Raw genomic sequence first — 19,441 nt, 5'->3', positions numbered from 1 at the left:
CGACAGGCTTGCTTTTATTCACCTCTGTTCACTTTTATTCACTGTAGCTTAATCCCCAATATTTAGTGAGAGTTTTATTATCTTTCCCTTGCAAATTACTGTGAATGCTACTCCCTTTTCTATTTTTAGTGCTATTGCAGTAAGTTTAAAGTGTTTTTCTGTAAATCTCAGAAATTTCCAAGGTCTGGTCATTCTTTTCTGTATGCAGTGCCAGTGTTGAATGGCATACAGTGAACTGCGTGTGGTAAATTTTTAACCCATACCTAATTCTTCTTGGTGTGGTTTGTGTACTCAGTAAATGTTTTTGCCTTTTCCTGTTACAATACTGATTAGCTTAATTTCTCTTTTCTGTCTCAGCTATGATGTAAGTAATTTTTGTACAGTGGACCCCTGGTATATTGTGGCATCAGTTATATTTGCAGGTTTTCCTTAGGAACGCATTTTTCAATAAATCTCAGAAAATTCTGTAATTAGCCAATCTTTCCATAGAGCAGTATTCACTAATTACTGTATTTTCAGATTATGTATTTTCATGACTACATTTTTTATAAAAAATTATTTACTAATTCTCAAATAATAATATTAATGCAAACACTACAGAATATAAATAAAATGTATTTTTTTCAATGCATACTTAAATATTCTTAAATTGTTTACTACAGTTTACATAAAATATCAGTTATAAGTTCAGTTTCTTCTTCCAGAGATTTTAAAGGACTGCATAACACCTCAGGCAAGATGTATGGAGATATTTGCAAGATATCTTACTCCTGGATGGACAAGTTATGGTCTTGAAGTTTTGAAACTCCAACATTCATTTTTGTTTTAGGAATAAAGTCTTAGAACCCCCTGCCAAGATAGTGTTAATCTTTGACAAATAATACTGTTATTTAGATACTGGCTAGTATTTCTGTTAAAACAGAATCTTGCTATTGAATTGAAATGTGAATACAGTAAAAGCACAAGTTCAAGGGATGAGTATTTATACATAATTTTGAGAAATCACATCTTTCCACTTCAGTTTGGTCAATGACTAGTTTGTTACATAAACTGCCTAGAAAAAGGCTTAGTAGCACAGGTAGTATTATCCCCACTGAAAAGTTGACTTAACCTTTTGAAAATATCTGAGAAATTTATAAGTTCCTGGAACCTTTAGTTTTATGGTATTTAAACTTTTAAATATGACAAATATTTTAATCCTTTTTTCATTTTTCATACCTAGCAAACGCTCAGTCTTAACATAGGATAATCTTCTTGTGCCAGCAGGAAACTGGTTAAAAACAATCAAAGATTGTAAAGCAAGGATTCTGTGGCATCTGTCAACTCATGCGTATGCAAGGTGAAGCTGGTCACCCACCAGCCATAGAACCTCGTGACATGCGAGTCTTTCTTTGACCGCCTTGGAGAGTAGTCGCTTATGCTCTTCTCCCAAGCTGGTTCAGGACACTTTTAAACATAAAGATGGGGACAAATGAAAGGCTTTTCACCTAAAAAACTTTAATTCTCTTTCATACACCTTAATTTTCACGTCATTATACTAAGAAGTGGAATGACAAATAATACTCACAAAATAATTCAACATAGCAATCTGACCATGTAAGAGGTTATTGAATGTAACTACATTTACTAGGAGACAATGTACAAAATACATTTTTGAACTGGAACTCCTGAAGTATTTATCAAAATCTTTGAAAACACACAATCCACTGAGTTTGGGAAGTGAACATTAGCATTTTTCACACTGCCTTGTACAATATCACACAAATTCATACACTTGTTACTTACTTCATGTTGCTATCTACAGTACTGGTTCTTTGTATGTATTTTAGTACAAATACAGGAAAAATAGTGAGAAATTCTGAAATGCTTTCCAGTACAGGAAAAATAGTGAGAAATTCTGAAATGCTTTCCAGTAAATACAGTGGAAGGCTTATAGGATTATTGTAATTAAATGTAGAATTAAGTGTATACAAAGTAACCAAGGTGTATCCCGAGCTTTCAACAAAAAAACATATCGAGCAGCACAAGAATTGAAATTCTTATAACTCTATGTTCACAGAAAAACAATGAAATGAAAATGGTTCCTTGAAATGAGGTCAAAATCTAAGGCTTGAATTAATCATGAAAATATATAAATTTCAGCATCAAGGTGAAAAGTCACACAGGTAAATGTTTGAACACTGGATAAGATGACAAGATAATCATTAAAACATTTACACACCACATTCGGTTTGACTTAATAAATTCACTGCAACTTTCATTATCCATACTTCTCACATGTTCATGTAAATACCATTGTACGTTTGAGAAAACTTGCATCTTTGTCTATGAAAATATCTGCAGTGCATCAAAAGATTTTTACTTCAACTGTCTTTCCATTATGAAAAAATACTCACAATGAAGCTCTACATGTAAGTGAAGTTAAACCTGTAAAGAAAAAATACTTGTTAATATTTTATTTTAAAAATTAAATGTTTGCAGAAATATTCTAATAATTTCCTACATTTCACATTAATGATCAAATATTAATTACAATAAAGGAACAATGAATAATCTTTAAGATAATAAACTGTCTAAAATGTCTTTAGCCTTGATAATTATGGATGATTTTAGTAAGGAAAGACATCCATGCATAAACATCTACCAAAACCAATTATGAAAAAAGCAGTTCAGTGAGTGTTAGATATGCTAAGACATCACCTGGAAGTGACCCACATAAAAATTACTCTTATGGAAGGGCTATTGCATACTGAGTGGGAACAGCCCAAGAAGCAAGCTCAACCCTCGAGATTTGGTACTTTAATCGTAGGCAACATGGCAAGAACAACACTTGATTATCTTATCTCCCTGAACTTGCCCCCACAATTGTTGAAAGGAAAAACTAACAATTGTCATCTATGACAATGCCCAAGTACTTTGCCTCAGATGAGCTATGACTTCTTCCAGTTTACCACAGTCTCCAGTCCATGGTATAATAAGAGGAAGCAGTCTTTGTTCCAAAGCAAGAGGATGGCAGAACAAAACCAAATATCCAAGTAATTCAGCAAGCAAATAACTTGCAAGTGAACCCAGACTGACACCAAGGTGAAAATGTGAGTCAGTACACAGGGCTGTTGCCAGTCCAAAGCACAGAACTTAAAACTAGTAGACAGTCCCACTTCAGACACAAAGGGAGACACTTAGATTTCCAAATGATGGGCACTTGCAAGTATGCATCCTTCAGGTCTATCGAAAGCGTGAAGTCACTCTCTCTGATGGAATCTAACACTGGCCATGCAGCTTCAAAGCTGAAACAAGTCAGACCAGTCTCCAACCAAAAGTTGCCTTTTCCACCCTGAAGGAGTGATTCTACAACCTTAGACATCAGTCCTCTACAACTTCTAGAGTGCATTCCTCAAGCATCTCCGCACCCCCACCCCCCCACACGGATAGGATTTCAGCAAGTCCCAAGAGTTAAAGAGTGGATGACAGACCCTAAAGGGAATCTGGTACCCATTACAAAGAACTATAACTAACCAAGGTTCTAGGCCCTAACTCTGCCACACTGACCAATGGCTCAAGTGGCAGCTGAGGAGAATGATTGCCAGCCTCAGCATCAACCTTTCTTAGGAGAAGGCTGAAAGAGCTGAAAGGTTCCCCATGCTTCCTAGAGAAAGACAATTGGGTTTGTAGTTTGGGTTTAGAACGAACAAACTTCCTCCTCTAACCCAGAACCTGAAGGCCGGCGGCTGCAGCTACTCTTGAAACCCCAAGGGATTTGAAGGTATTGCCTGGTGTATTAGAAAATCTTGGGACTCAGAATATCTCTCCACTCCTGCCTCCACGCTACTCTTTGGAAAAAGTAACAAGTATGGCACCTAAGTGTTCCAAAGAGTAGACTATTTTTTGCCAAACTTGCCTTGATAAATGAGACAAAGACTATATCTTGCACTTGAAGACAAAGTTTGACCACAGATTAGCACTCTGGCAAGAGAGAAAGGTCACTCTTTCCCTTCTGACACCTGCAACCTCCTGAACTTAGCCCTCTCATCCTCGGATGAGCCACCTGTAATGATGAAGTAAGTACAGTAGTACCTCGAGATACGAAATTAATCCGTTCCGAGGCGCCCTTCGTATCATGAGGTTTTCGTATCTTGGACCACATTTTACATGTAAAATGGATAATCCGTTCCAAGCCCTCCAAAAACACCCCAGTAAATTATATTTCCAGGCCTAAAACACATGTTCTAGGGTTACGACGCCGATCCGACGGAACAATTATGACTCCAAAAAGGCAAAATACTGTATACATACTTGAGTAATATTCAACTGCATGTAATGTTCAACCCCATTTTTACTGCATATATTAGGACTTTAGCATATGTCCCTTAGCAATAAGCCTAGCCTATGTTAGCGGTTGCTACTGTAGCCTAGTCTATGATTCTGACATCTAAACCTAAGAAGCTAAAAGCTTAGAATATGCCAATAAAATCTATAAATAATCAGTATGTACTCATTTCAAATAATTATTAATTAATCATTAACTATAATACACAAACAAACAAACCCAAAAAACCTTCCAATCAATTGTTTACATTCAGCTCTTACCGTCTTACGAATACCGAACGAACGCCAAGCAATCACTTTTCGTAGGACACAGTAAGCCATCAATTTTCATTAGTATCTCTCTTCAAGTAATGAAACTACCAAACAGTATAATAACCATTCATTTCTATTCTTTATTCTATCTTTACCTAATGGAGATACCGAGTTACTGACGCTATAATGAAACATATACGTAACGTAATATTAAAACAGAAGAAGATTCTAAAAAATACGTATTTGTTGGCAGTCTGATATTTTATATTTTATGATATCTAATTCACAATTTTTTTATTAAATGTATTGCATGTACTCATTTTAAATAATTATTAAGTAACCATTAACTATAATAAAAAACAAAAAAAAGCTTCCAAACTTTTGTTTACATCCAGCACTTATGAGTATTGAACGATCGCCAAGCAATCACTTTACACAGTAAGCCATAAATTTTCATTAGCTCTCTTCAACTACTGAAACTACCAAACAGTATAATAACCATTCAATTCTATTCTTTATTCTATCTTTACCTACAGTTTTTTTTTTTACTAAATGTATTGCATGAATAAGTTTTTCAATTTACAGCATCCTTTTACCAATAGAATACTTAAAGCACAAGGGGTAGATCTGACCAATAGGAGAGGAGGATCTTATGGGGTGACTAGCATCAGGAACCAATGGGAGAGCGGGAGGATGGTGGCGAGTTTACTCAGTTGGCAGCGCGGGAGTTTTAAAATTGTTCTCGGTGGTCCGGGCGAATCTCGGGACTTCACAGCAACAACCTTTCGTATCTTGAAAACTTTTCGTATGTAAAGCTGTAAAAATTTTCGTATTTGCTTTCGTATCTCGAGTTTTTCGTAAGTTGAACCTTTCGTATGTCGAGGTACCACTGTACCTTCTTGTTGGAGGCTCTCCAGGACATGCATTCATCAGTCCTCAGACTGAGAAATCAAACTGTAGGGGAGCAGTCTCAAGAGTATTTTGTTAGGTAAAATCTCCACAGGTGTGTCAATAACAGTGGGGGATAGAACTTGCACAATATGTAGGACAGCAGGAAATTGGATGATTCACCTATCCCAATATACTGCAAGCAAGCTGGGACCACAGCAACTTGACTAATGGTCTCACTTCTGGGTGAATTGTACTTATAAGACTACATGTGCTGTGGATGCCTCCCTGATATTACTGCTCTCTTTTATGGGCATCATAATTTCCAGAAAGAGCTGTACCAACTTGGCTTGTTGAGGTTCTGAAGGCAAAGAGCCACAAGGTTCCATAGAATCCTCAATAATGCAAGAAGGTATACGTCATTCCTATAATAAAACTAAGAGGACTTAACCCCTCGACCGAGAAAGACTTCTGGGAAGAAAAAGGTGTGACAAGACCAACCAGGTGCCAACTAGAAATGACGCCTTCTAAGAAACCACACACAATATTAAATACTGTCCAGACTATTAGGCATGTATAAGACTCAAAAAGACTTCATGTTGTAACTTCTAAAACTTGCATGCCTGCTTCTGCAGTTATCTTAGGGATCTAGACATACTGTAAGTATTCTGTATTATATTACCCATAACTGTAACTAATCTTTGACATTGTTTATGCATATAATGCATGTAATTGGTGACAAGGATAGGATTAGATCAGGTTAATGTGATTTTTTTCCTTGATTTTTTTTTTTGTCAGAGATTAGGCTAAGCCATTCTTCCTAGGGTAAATAGAGCCCCATTTTATACTATTTACTATACTCTGTTTTTTCCATCTGTCCAACTGCCTGTGGTCCTCGCGCACAGCAACATTGCGTCCGTGGCTTTAAATAGTTACACTGTGTGTAAGGGCTAATCCTATAATTCTTGATATATTGCTACATACAGTAAGTGTTCCAATGGAGGTAGACACTGGTGCTACCTGTACTCTTATCTCTAAAGGTCAGTATGAGCAGTTATGGCATGTAGCTTCGGAACGTCCAGTACTTACCCATCTACTGTTAGTCTAAAGGTGTATGGTGGTGCTGCTCTTGAGGTGGTTAGTGAGACTGATGCCTCTGCTTAAACTTGAAAATGGTTCTGAGGTAAGCTCCGCTATAGTCGTCGTTGTCAATAGTGAGGGTCCCTGTTTGTTAGGTAGGGATTAAATAATTGGTGTTGGATAACATTCACAACATCTCTGCTATAGACAATTCTATTAAGAATGAATTTTTCAGAAGGCTTGGGTTGCTTCAAGGGCATAAATTTACTATTCATCTATCAATACCACCTAAGTTTGGTAAGGTACTTACAGTTCCATACACACCTGCAAGCTAAGATTGATCAGGAGCTTGACCAACTTCAGAAGGATATTATTTCTCCTGTAAGAAATAGCCCATGGGCTGCAGCAATGGTTCAAGTGGTGAAGCCTAATAACAAAGTCACATTATGTGGGGACTATAAACTCTCAGTAAATCATGCTTGACTCAATATGAGTCAAGCATATGCTCACTTATGCCTTGATGAGGATTCGAAGAGGTATACTGAAATAAATATTCACAGGGTTGTTTCAGTATAACCAGTTAAGTTTTGAGATCTCAGCGGCTCCAAGAATTTTCCATCGGGCTGTGGAGTTGTTGAAGGATATCCCTAGTGTATTTTGCAATCAGGACAATATTCTAATTCAGGTGCTACTGAGATAGAACATAATGAGTGTCTAGGGCGGATTTTAGCAGCACTTCAGACTGTCGGTCTAAGGTTAAGCTTAGAGAAGTGTATTACTATTGGTGTCATTAGTGTTTCATACTTAGGCAATATGATTGACCAGGAAGGTATCCATCCTACTAAAGAAAATGTCCCAAGCAATCACAGAAGCTCCTACCCCCACTAATGTCACTCAGTTGCGAGCTGGGCTTCTTAACTTCTAGTCTAGAAGAAGTTTTTGCCTCAAGCATCTAGTATGTTGGAACCCTTGAATCTTCTAAAAGTAAAAACTCATTGGGTATAGGGTAAAGAACAAGAATCTGCATTCTCAGATGGTAAGAAGACACTCGTGAATTCCAGCGCTCTCATGCATAGTTGTTGTTGCAGACAGTAGCTCATATGGTATTGGAGCTGTTCTTTGTCATTTGGTGGATGGAGTGGAGAGACCTATGTATTTTGCTTCGCGCACGTTAACTTCAGCAGAATGTACCTATTTCACGGTCGTGAAAGATCACAAACCCCTATTGGGAATCTTTTCACCTGATAAGAGTATTCCTCCTATCTTCAGTGTGGATTTAACATTGGGCTTTACTACTCCAGGCTTATAAATTCACACTCCGTCATCGATCGGGTACGCTTTTAGGGTTGGGTATGCCTTTAGATACTGCAGATGCTCTAAGTCCTCTTCCCCTAATGTCTGCTACAGACTATATGCCAGTACCAGCTGACTGGATTAATTTAGTAGGTTTCCTGGAATCTTTACCTGTAACTGATGCAGACGTCAAGAAGCAAACTTGTTAGGATCCTACACTAGCTGGAGTTTTGTGCTTTTGTGAGCTAGAGTGAACTACAAATACCAAGACTTTAAATGATTCAGAACTTACTCCCTATGTCAGAAGGGACGAACTTTCTCTACAAAATGGTTCCATTTTATGAGGATCTCGGGTAGTCATTCCACTTAAGCTAAGGGCTAGTTTGTTAGCAGAATTACAAATGGGACATTTGGGTTCTACACGTATGAATGAGCTTGTACTTAGTTATTTTTGGTGGCCTAAGCTAGATAGTGACTTGGAAAGTTTGACAAACTCATGTCCTGAGCATTTTATCTCTAAGAGCAATGCTGCCTAAGGTGGAACTGCATCCTTAAGAAAGGCCTACTCACCTTTGGCATCAATTTCACATTAATTACGCCACACCCACAGGTGGTCGCTATTTTCTTGTGGTAGTAGATGCACACTCCAAATGGGTGGATGTGTATCCTACGTCAGCTACTATTGCCAAGGAAACTATTCAGTGTTTACAACATTCTTTTTCACAATCTGGCATCCCTATTTCGATTGTCTCTGATAATGGTCCATGTTTTATCTCTCAAGATTAAGGATTTTTGTAAGAATGGTTGTATTAGGCACTTACCACTGCAATATACAAACTTTCTACTAATGGGTTAACAGAGAAAATGGTGCAAACTGAAAAAGGCACTTCGTATTTCTGTCATCTATTCAGGACACCTTGGACCGATTTCTATTCAACTATGGGTTAACTTCTCATACTACTACAGGTATGTCTCTTAACGATTGGTAGACAAATGCGCTCTCAGTTGGATTTATGATGGCCTGCTGATGGTGTGTCATCTAGGGATATGAACCATCAGCAACCACAATGAACCATCAGCAACCACAAAGGACAGAGCATACAGCTACTCCTAGAAGTTGCAATTCCCACCTGAATTGCCAGTAATGATTCGAAATTATAACCCAATGGGAGGTTAAATTTAAGCTTTTTTTTATGGAAAAAAAATTGTTATAGGCCACCAAATACGGTAACTACCTTCTTAAAAGTCCAACAACCATTTCCAGCTTCAGCTGAAGTACATACAGTATAAGGCAGTCCCCGAGTTATGACAGACCTAACTTACACTAATCTTTTATGTTGCTAAGAATACTTAACCTTTTTTTTATTGTTCATATGCGAACAAACCTTCAGTCTTAACAAAAGAATAATTCTAGCCCCTAGCTGGATCCAGTTAAACAATCGGAGATTGAAAAAGCAAGGAATCTGTGAGATCTGGAAACACTTGCATATATCGGGTGAAAACTAGTCAACCACCTGGGTGAGAGTCGTGGTTGCTTACTTTCGGCCTTTTACCAGGTTGTTTGCCCGTTTTTGCTATTTCACTTATCTGTGTGTGTGTGCTTGTGTTGTTATGGCTTCTTCTGACTCGTCTCGGCCTCGCCAACATATGTGCCCGGGAACTCGAGGTTTCCCATGTTCTTGTTTCCTGGCTTCTTTAGCTACAGACCCACACTCACAAGCAATAGGTGTCATACTAATGTTTGTACTATAACAAATCCCTGCCTAGAATGTTGTGCGTGGCCTAATTGGCAGTGGAAGTTATTTTATAGTAAGAGGGAGCATCGTAGAGTTTTGACTCTTCCATCATGGGAAGGGTTTTCATCGCCTCGCCCAGGGGTTCACCCTCCCTGGAGGGTTTGCCGATGCATTTCATGGGGGTGCTCGCCTACCCCCTCAGGCCTCCCCAGCTTTACCTCCTCCCCCTGGCCTTCTCTATGCTGGTACCCACGGTCAGCCATTTTGTATTCCTCCGCCAGTGAGGCCTGCCGGTAACTCAGGTCAAGGGGAGGCCGTGACGTCTATCTCAGCGCCGCTGGTGACGTCACTCCCAGTTCCATTGATGTCAGTCCCCGTTTCCTCAGTGTCATCTCTCCCTGCTACGTCAGCGTTGTCAGTTGGGGCTGCAGCACTACCTCGCTCCTCTGTGTCATCATCGCTGCCATCCTAGACGTATCCTCTTCCTTCTGTGTCATCTGCATCCTCTCTTGTGGATCCATCTGAGGCTTTATGCCAGGCAGTTCTTAAGAGATTGGACTCTTGTTTTGGAGGATACGTTTGCTGACTTCTCTGCTGAGAAGGCAGTGGAGCAAATGTGTTGCATTGCTTCACCCCTTTCCTGCCAAGAGGGTGTGTAAGGCTGGAGTGATGTCATCCTCCCATTCATCACCCCCATCTCCGCCACGTCGGTATATCAAATGAAGGATTAAGGACTTTGCCTTTTCTTCGTCGAGTAAGAAGCGGCACGTCCGTGTTCCTGAGAGTGTTAGTGTTTCGTCCCCTGTGCAATCTGCTGTGCCTGCGTCGTCCTCTTCTTCGGGACACGAGCTTGTTGCAACCTCGCATGTACGTGCACATGTTGGTGATTTATCTGCTACTTCTGCTCTGGTGCTTATTCGTCGTCATAAGGATCTTGAGGCGCCTGTGAAAAGCTTCAGGTTCTTTGACTGCTGGGTCTGCAGTTGGTTTGCAGGAGGAAGGTGTTGGATAAGCCTGTATCTTCTCATAATCGGTCTCCACTGTCGGAGCAGGAGTAAGGAGACACAAGAGTTTTTGTCTTCCTTTACCTAGGTTGTTGATCTCATTCGTGGGTTCACCAATCTGGAGAGTAGGACTCAGGCTCGGTCGTCTTTAAATCCTACTTGCATGGAACCTTTGCTGGGGGCTACACAAGATCCTAAATCGTTGTTTCAGCTTCCCTTATTGGGGCATGTCCAGTTGGTCTTCCAAAAGGTGAAAGCTTGTGTGTCAGATTGGATGGATCTCTTCGGTCAAGGGGTTCTTCAAAGTTGCTTCCTCCACCACTCACGAGGCATAGGAAGTATTATGCTACGAACTCTATCTGCTTGTCGCCTCGACATCTTAAAACAGAGCAGGTGAGGTCGCTGGTGGTGTCCTTGTCTCCGCAGGATGCCTCGGCTTTGGAGTCTACGGCAGCCTCCATGTTCCAGACGGTGTTATGGATAGACTTGTGGTCGACGGCCATTGCCAGATTGCGTCTGACAGATCTGCAGAAGGGTTGGTGAGTGCTTCTTCTCTTGCCAGTTTGTTGCAGTCTAGGGGCAAGGCGTTTTCGTATCTTGCACATCTTAGTGTCAATTTGTAGGCTAATCTTTCTGATCAGAAAAGATGTGGCAGTGCCAGGATTGCAAGATCCGTTGACCCTGAGTCCTTGTTGGCACTCAGGAACGGGGATCTATTGGATTTTCAGTTCCTGTTTCCTTGGACTGAGCTGGAGGACACAATAAACTAGCGGCGAGCTGACACACAGGACATGTCGGTGCACCAGGTTGTGTCCAAGTCGGATTCTCATTCTCAGAGACGTCCCCCTCCTCCTCCTCCTGTTCAGCAGCAAATGCAGAGATGCCTAGTAAGCCATCTAAGAGTTCGGTTTCGGCTGGGCCCTCTCATTCATCATCTCAGCCTAAGTAAGAGGACCAATGTTCCTTTCAATCCTACTCTTACAGGTCAAGGAGAGGCTCCAGAAACAGAAATAAAGGGGGTTGTGTTGTCAGTAGGTTGGGCACCTCTCCCTCACCTTTGCCACAGGTGGGGGGGGGTGCCTGGCAGGCCAGTGGGCCAATTGGTAGTTATAGGGCAGAGAAGTGAGTAGTAGATGTCCTTCGGGTGGGGTATCTACTACTGTTCGACTTCTCCCCCCAACCCTCAGACAGACCTCTGCTCAGGCGAGTTTATCCCCCAGATTCTCTGAAGTTCTTAGCTCTCCAGGAGGAAGTGCAGAAAATGCTGGACAGAAGTGTGATAGAGGAAGTGGTGCGTCCATCTCTGGGGTTTTACAGTCACATCTTCTAGGTGCCAAAGGCAACAGGGGGTTGGAGACCTGTGATCGACCTATCCACCTTGAATAATTTCATCAGGAATACAAAGTTTAAGATCGAAACCCCACGATCGGTGTTGGCAGCTGTGAGGCGAAAATGACTTCATGCTGTCGATAGATCTAAGGGATGCATATTTCCAAATCCCTATTCATCCGTCGTCCACGAAATTCCTTCGCTTCTCTCTCGGAGACAAGGTTTTCATGTGCTTTGGGTTGACCACGTCCCCTCAAGCGTTCACAAGTCTTCTCTCTCGTCTCCACTTGGGCTCATGCTCAAGGGATCCATTTGTTGAGGTACCATGACAACTGGTTGATCTTAGCAGATTCCAGAGAGAAGCTGCTGCAGGACAGAGATCGCCTGCTTCAGTTTTGTCTGGAACTCAGCATCTTGGTGAACCTAGAGAAATCGAATCATACCCAATCAAAGGATTCTTTATCTAGGCATGATCGTCGACACAGCAGTCTCGAGGGTTTTCTCGTCGGATCAGAGGTTGGAGAAGTTGTGAGTAGTAGCACGCGACTTCCTGTCGCAACCAGATCAGTCAGCTCATCAGTGGAAAATTCTTCTGGGGAATTTATCTTCTCTGGAGAAGCTGGTCCCTCATAGGCGACTTCATCTTCAGTCTCTGCAACGGACTCTACGGGACTTCTGGTCTCCGGAGGGGGACTCACCCTGATAATGGTACCTCTATCCCTAGAAGTTAAAGAAGATCTTTGTCGGTGGGGGTTGACAATCAGAATCTTGAAGGGTGTTTCTCTGCATTCTCTGCCACTGGACTTCCTTCTGTTTTTTTATGCCTCCCTTGCAGGTTGAGGCGCTCATTTAGGCGGCCTCGTTACTTCAGGCACTTGGAGTCTGGAGGACAGACGGCAGCATATTGACGTCTTAAGAGTTAAAGGCAGCCTTTCTGGGTCTGAAAGATTTGGGGAGAGTGTAGAGGGACATTTTGTTGTTCTCATGTTGGACAACACCACGGTGGTAACTTATGTGAACAAGCAGGGAGGACTGGTTTTGCGTCAACTTCACGCTCTGACAGTTGAGGTTTACCAGTGGGCGGTCAGCAATTCGGTGGAGCTCTCAGCCAGGTATATCCCAGGCAAAAGGAATGTGGTAGCGGACAACCTCAGTCATCGAGATCAAGTCCTTGGCACAGAGTGGTCCCTTCAGGTCATGGTGGACAGACTTTTCTAGGTTTGGGGGAGACCTATGCTGGACCTCTTTGTGACTCGGTTCAACAAAAAACTAAAGGTTTTCTGTTCAGTGGTTCCGGATCTTCTGGCGTTAGCAGAGGACGCATTCCAATATCCCTGGGACAACATGGAGGTGTATGCCTTCCCTCCATTTTGTTTGATCCGCCAAGTGCTGAACAGGACGATGAGTTTGCAGAATCTCAGGATGACATTAGTAGCTCCTCTGTGGTCACAGGCAGAATGGTTTCTGGATCTGCTGCTGTTGTTGTTGGAGGTACCGAGGGAGATTCTGCCGTGGCGGCATCTTTGTCAGCCACACGTAGAAAGATTCCACCAGTCAGTAAAATCCCTGTTTCTTCACAGTTGGGGGCTATCAAGTACCTCCACTAAGCAAGAGGCTTTTCTCAGAAGACAACAGGACATATGTCCAGCAATCTCAGGAAATCTACCTCTGGCGTTTACCAAGGTAAGTGGGTGATCTACTGAAATTGCTGTCATAAACGGGGTTTTTCTCCACTCAGCTCATAGCAGACTTTTTAAGTCTTCCTCATGGATGAGAAAGGCTTGTCTGTTTTCAACATTAAAGGCTACAGGGCGGCCCTGAGTTTAGTGTTACGTCTCAGAGATGACGACATCTCATCCTGGGAACTCTCATTGCTGTTTAAGGGGTTTGAGCAGTCGTGTTCTCCAAGGGAGCTTGAGCCTCCAATGTGGGATGTTTCCTTGGTCCTGAGAAGTTTCACTTCTGCTCCTTATGAGCCTTTACTTCATTCATCATACAGGAACTTGACACTCAAAATGGTTTTCCTCCTGGCCTTGGCTTCTTCAAAGAGAGTGGGGGAGTTATGGACTGAGCTATGATATGAAGCTCACCAGGAGTTGGCGGACAGTGTCCCTTCGAATTTGCCCTGGAATTTGTGGCTTAGGCCCAGAATCCTTCGATGCATGATGACAGGTTCGCTTCCTTTTCCATTCCACCTCTGGATGACTTTGTGGGTGGTGATTTGCAAGAGCTCTTGTTGTGTCCTGTCAGGGCTTTGCATTGCTATCTTAAGAGGACATGACAGGTTGTCGTAGGCTTTTAGTCAGCACGGGGCATTCTAAGAAAGAGGTGGTTTCGTGAAGCTATCACACAGGCGTATTTGACTCTTGATGATCACATCTGTGCAAGCTAGAGCACATGATGTCATGGGTATTGGTCCCTCTCTGGCTTTCAAGAAGAATTCGGCTGTTCATAGTTTTGAGCGCTGGTACTTGGTTATGCCAGTCCACATTCACCTCTTTCTATCTTAAGTATATTGCCCACAGAATCTATGGACACTTCTTCCTTGGGTCCGATGGTGGGGGCTGCCTAACAGATTGTAAAACTCATTGTTGCCCCTTCCAACCGGGCACGTTTGTATTCTACTTGAGATGATTGTGTGGAAGAGAGAATGGGTGAGTTGACTGGTGTCTTTCTTTTTCTTGTTCCTTTCCTTCTTCCTATGGGCGGGTTGACGAATAGACACATCATTTACTGGATTGGTCTGATACAGATGACCAAGGTAATCTTCCCATATATCATTGTATGTAACCCAGTTGGCTGAGTTGTTGGATATCAGTTTTATCTAGCTTCTCACAGAAAATTTGTAATTTTTTTATAAATTGTTTAATGTTGAGTACTACTGTATTTGCTGCCAATTACCATTTTATCTTATATATCTTGATTGTGTGTAGTGTTGTCATTTTTATCATTTTATCTTGTGTACCTAGATTGTGTGAACTGAAATAAAGAATACTTACTATTATTATTAAGATCTGATTTACATCAAAATCCAACCTACAAGAAACCATAGGAATGGATCTCCAACGTAACTCGGGGACTGCCTGTACTGCATCTAAAAATGTATCACAGCAGACTACTGTACTTTATGATAATGGTAGTATGATAATGCCTACCATAGAAATAACGAGTAATATATGAGGGTTTAAAAAAAAAAAAACCTAACTATACTGGGCCATTACACACTCTTAAAGCTAAGACCAAGGTACAGTGCTTTCACGCTAGATACATGAATAGAGGCTAGTAGTGAGACCCTGACCTCATGCTGGATGACAGAGTTTAAATGTGGAATTTATTACCCTTAAAATATTGTTCTTACACAGAACAATACTATAATTAATATATATCGCATTTATATATAAATATATGATCAGTAAATTATTACTTTTGGTTGGACAAAATACATAACCAAGCAAAGAATTAGAGTGCTACCCTTCTTTTCATGGGGATAGGTTAAGTATATCTTAGTTTTACCAGACCCACCGAGCTGAACAACAGCTCTCCCTAGGGCTGGCCCCCGAAGGATTAGATATTTTTACGTGACTAGGAACTAATTGGTTACCTAGCAACGGGACCTACAGCTTATTGTGGGATCCGAACCACATTGTATCGAGAATTGTCGGGATAGGTGCCACGGCCCACTGTGGAAATGCAAAACCCTTCTAAAAATGCTTACCACTACCAAATACCATATACTCCTTAAAACTAAAATGCTTATACTGCCTATTATAATAGTACGCTGTTTCATTCAATATGGAAAAAAGCAATTTAGTGATCATTTTAGAGACATGGCCCATAGACAAATTCAAGAATTGGTGTAAGTTCCCACTTAAACATGAAAAATATGACCCACAAAAATCCGCGACAAAGTGGGGTAGCACTGCAACACTGTACAAGAAGAGACAGTTCAAAAGTAAACAAGGTTGATTCATTCACAATATGGATTTCCATAGAGATCCAAGTACCGTATATTTCTGTGTATAAGAGGACCTTTGGATAAGAGGGGTAATAAATTATGGCAAATTTTCATGAATTTATCTTATATTTGTAGTATAGGAAGACTTCTAAATTATAAAACCAAAATGTTATTTATAGAAAAGTGATTATTTACAAAAATTAAAGTTCAACTATATTATTTATGATAATGATGACTTAAATAAAGGTTTTTTTGCTTGTATCCAATTACAGTATATATTACTAAGTACTATCATTGTTACTGTATTACAGAATATAAACATCATCATGTACTTCATTGCATTTGATATTGTTACATTCTAAAAAATCGCAGCTGATTTGAGTATTATCAATATCTTCATTGCCATTATTTGTTAGAGAAGATATAATTCGGAGATACCTTTTATTGTAGATCAAAGAAGCTTGGTTGAAAACGTCCACATATTACTTCATTGCATAAGCATTAGGTGCAATTTCTCCAGTTCCTAACATCACTTCTGCCTGGCTGTTATACATTTTATTTAGCCTCGGCTACTACCTGCAGCTTTAATTCACTAGTATTCTTTCTTGGGATCTCCATTGGATGAGGGATAAACAAATATGTATTTTAATTTTACTTATGAAAGCCACCATTGAGAATTGGCAGGGTTTAACAACTTGACAATTTTCACGGAGCCCTTAATCAAACGCTCGATAGTTACGGTAAACGACATCAGCAATCAGCTGTTTCTCAATTCGGTTGTTTATGTCAATACATGTTTATAATAATCGCTTCATCCAGAATTCTAAACACCAGAATTTTTTATTGGAGGATAGAGGAGTATCATTAGTATTACAGTTGATGAAATGGTAAACATATTGCATGTGTTATCGTATTACAATATATGAACAGAGTAATGATGCGCCATTTGCATTCTAGTTTTGTTTAGAGCCTTAAAATAATCAGCTGATTGCATTTTACCAATATCATCATCATCTTTAGTTGCCAAATGGAACTTAATTCAGGAGATACATTCCTTTCATAAATTATTAAAGCTGGGTTTAACAAAGCCAATTGTATATCATGTTTTTCATACATACATTGCCTGAAAGGGAAACCATTGTTTTGTTTATGTTTCATCGCAATTCTCAAACAACCACTAATAACAATACAATAATGAACAACAATTATCATATATAATTATCGTTCATATGACTGAATTGTTTTAAACAGTTACAAAGAGCTTTACGTGCTGCCTCACTTGATGTTTGCTGTTTTTATATATATATATATATATATATATATAAAAAAAAAAAAAAAAAAAGCATGGGGAACGTGAAAATAGTGGCATAAAATCATTTTCCTTTAAAAAAAAATGCCCATGGACAGTACCGAAGATGATTTGTATGATATTGACGACGAAGCCAAAATTGACTCCATGATGGCACATGTGATCAATCTTGTGATGTGTATGAGAAACTTTTAATGAAAAATGAATATTATGTCATCCTAAATGTTATTACTACCGTAATTACACTACCATTGAATTTCTAAAAGGTTACTGAAAGATAAAGGTTGCTGTGAGCGCAACCTTAACTCAATGTTTACATTTTCTCAGCTGGTACCGCATGGATAAAAGTTTGTTTCATAGATTTTGAATTATTCCTCAAATAGGCTATTTGTTATGAAGATATGCCAATACATAATATATAAGGTAAATATGGTTTTATTATCTTTACTATAAGTTTATTTCATATAGTGAATCTTCATGTATGTTGGTGGTTAGGCTATAGCACCAAAGCCGAGGCTAGCCTACCGATAAACATCTTAGAATGCAAGGTTTGATTTTTAGAATTGTAGTAAAAGACAACCACCAAATTTTAGGTGTGAATTTTAGGATTTAAAGGTCATTTTATACGCGGAAATATCCGGTATGTATTAGGTAATTTAACCAGACCAATAAAAGTAAATAGCCAGTACATAGCAGATCATTAGTCAAATGAACTTGATGTTTACTTTCAACATTTGTATAATGAACTTTTTCCTGTAGATATACGTACTGGTATATAAAATAAATTTGTTAATTTTCAAGATACTCCCTCTGCCAAAAGCATTAGAATGAAACTACTGTACCTCAGAATCTGTAAATATATATATATATATATATATATATATATATATATATATATATATATATATATATATATATATATATATATATATATATATATATATATATATATATATATATATAATATATATATATATATATATATATATATATATATATATATATATATATATATATATATATACTTATATATATAATGCACTGTGAACAAAAAAAAACTTGCCTGCATAATGCCTGTGGTAAGGAAGATATAATGGGCCCATAACCTTGGGAATTATCATATAGTTCGAACAACGGGGCAGCAACAAGTTTGTAATTTTTAGGTACTGCAAACAGAGCTGAAAGACAAACAAATGTTCCTTAATAATGAAACCAATCATTCTTAAAAAGTCAGGTTACCTGGAATATGACAGTTCTCATATTCCCTTCCAAAATATCATTCTGAAAAATATCCTGTTAACTGTAAGTTACTGGAATATGCCAGTTCTCATATTCCCTTCCAACACATTGTTCTGAAAAATATTCTGGTAGCTGTAAGTTAACAACAACAAAAATATATGTTGAGTTGATGTACATTGATGCTCAAATCTCATGCGACATGCTTCTTTTTGTATCGTCCAGATTCTCAGACTCAACATGACATTGCCAAGTAGTGTTAAACTTTTTTTTTTTATTTCTAATGTCATACATGTTGGAAAGTTAGTGAATTCACAGCTATTTTCCTTATGGTTATATAAATATGATCCCTTTTATGCATCAGTATAATTCGTAATCCATGTGACTTGAACTGATTTTTCTTTTTCACACTGCTTAGTTCAAACATGCTCCTCAGAACTACCTCTGCAGCATTATAACAGTAGACCTAATAAGCTCAACAGTCATCATAAAATCATTTTCAAAATAGGAATATGAATTACAACAAGTTTTCCTTGACTGTTGAAGTTTTAGGATGTGTTCAAGTTGCCTGAATGTTGCAAAATGATTTATAGGCATAAAAAATAATCTAAGTCTTCTGAGATGTAATCTGTTACTAATGAATTTATTTGTAGAGATTACCTATTCTTTGAGGGAAAAAAAGATGACGATTTTGATTATATATATAGAGAAGACGGCTACTATTCAAAATATCAAGTATCAATATCAAGGCATAAGGAACACTTGTTTTCCAACTGGCTTAAAATATCTTTTTCTTAAAAGTCCTTCTGCTCGCTTTTGGTGTATAATTTTTTCTTTCATAAGGAAACTTCAAGTGCAAGAATGTGTAGATAACTTAATTTGCTTTTTGGCCAAAAATTGTTAATAGAGAGATGTGAATGCTAAGTGTACAGTAAAGAAATCTAATACACCTAGGTCTAGAAACAAAATCTTGGCTTTAACAAAAGAATAATGGCATAGGCAAATATTTGCTAGTATGCCATTATTTTTGCAG

The 19,441-nt window shown here is 39.1% G+C and overlaps 2 long non-coding RNA genes across 2 annotated transcripts in view; one reads left to right on the top strand and one right to left on the bottom strand.

Annotated features, from left to right (window-relative positions):
• LOC135219768 (uncharacterized) overlaps positions 1-2,487 on the top strand; it is a 22,863-nt gene extending 20,376 nt beyond the window's left edge. Inside the window, exon 2 of the long non-coding RNA XR_010315506.1 lies at positions 705-2,487. This is a non-coding gene — a long non-coding RNA (uncharacterized LOC135219768). The remainder of the gene's footprint in view (positions 1-704) is intronic.
• On the bottom strand, positions 1,481-19,441 carry LOC135219767 (uncharacterized). The gene is made up of 2 exons (XR_010315505.1): positions 18,236-19,441; positions 1,481-2,427 (listed from the first exon to the last, which is right to left on the bottom strand). It is a non-coding gene; the product is annotated as an uncharacterized LOC135219767 (long non-coding RNA).

The sequence above is a fragment of the Macrobrachium nipponense genome, chromosome 1, assembly GCF_015104395.2.
Source record: "Macrobrachium nipponense isolate FS-2020 chromosome 1, ASM1510439v2, whole genome shotgun sequence".
NCBI lineage: Eukaryota > Metazoa > Arthropoda > Malacostraca > Decapoda > Palaemonidae > Macrobrachium > Macrobrachium nipponense.
The sequence above is the reverse complement of the archived record's forward strand: the minus strand, read 5'-3'. Positions and strand labels throughout refer to the sequence as shown.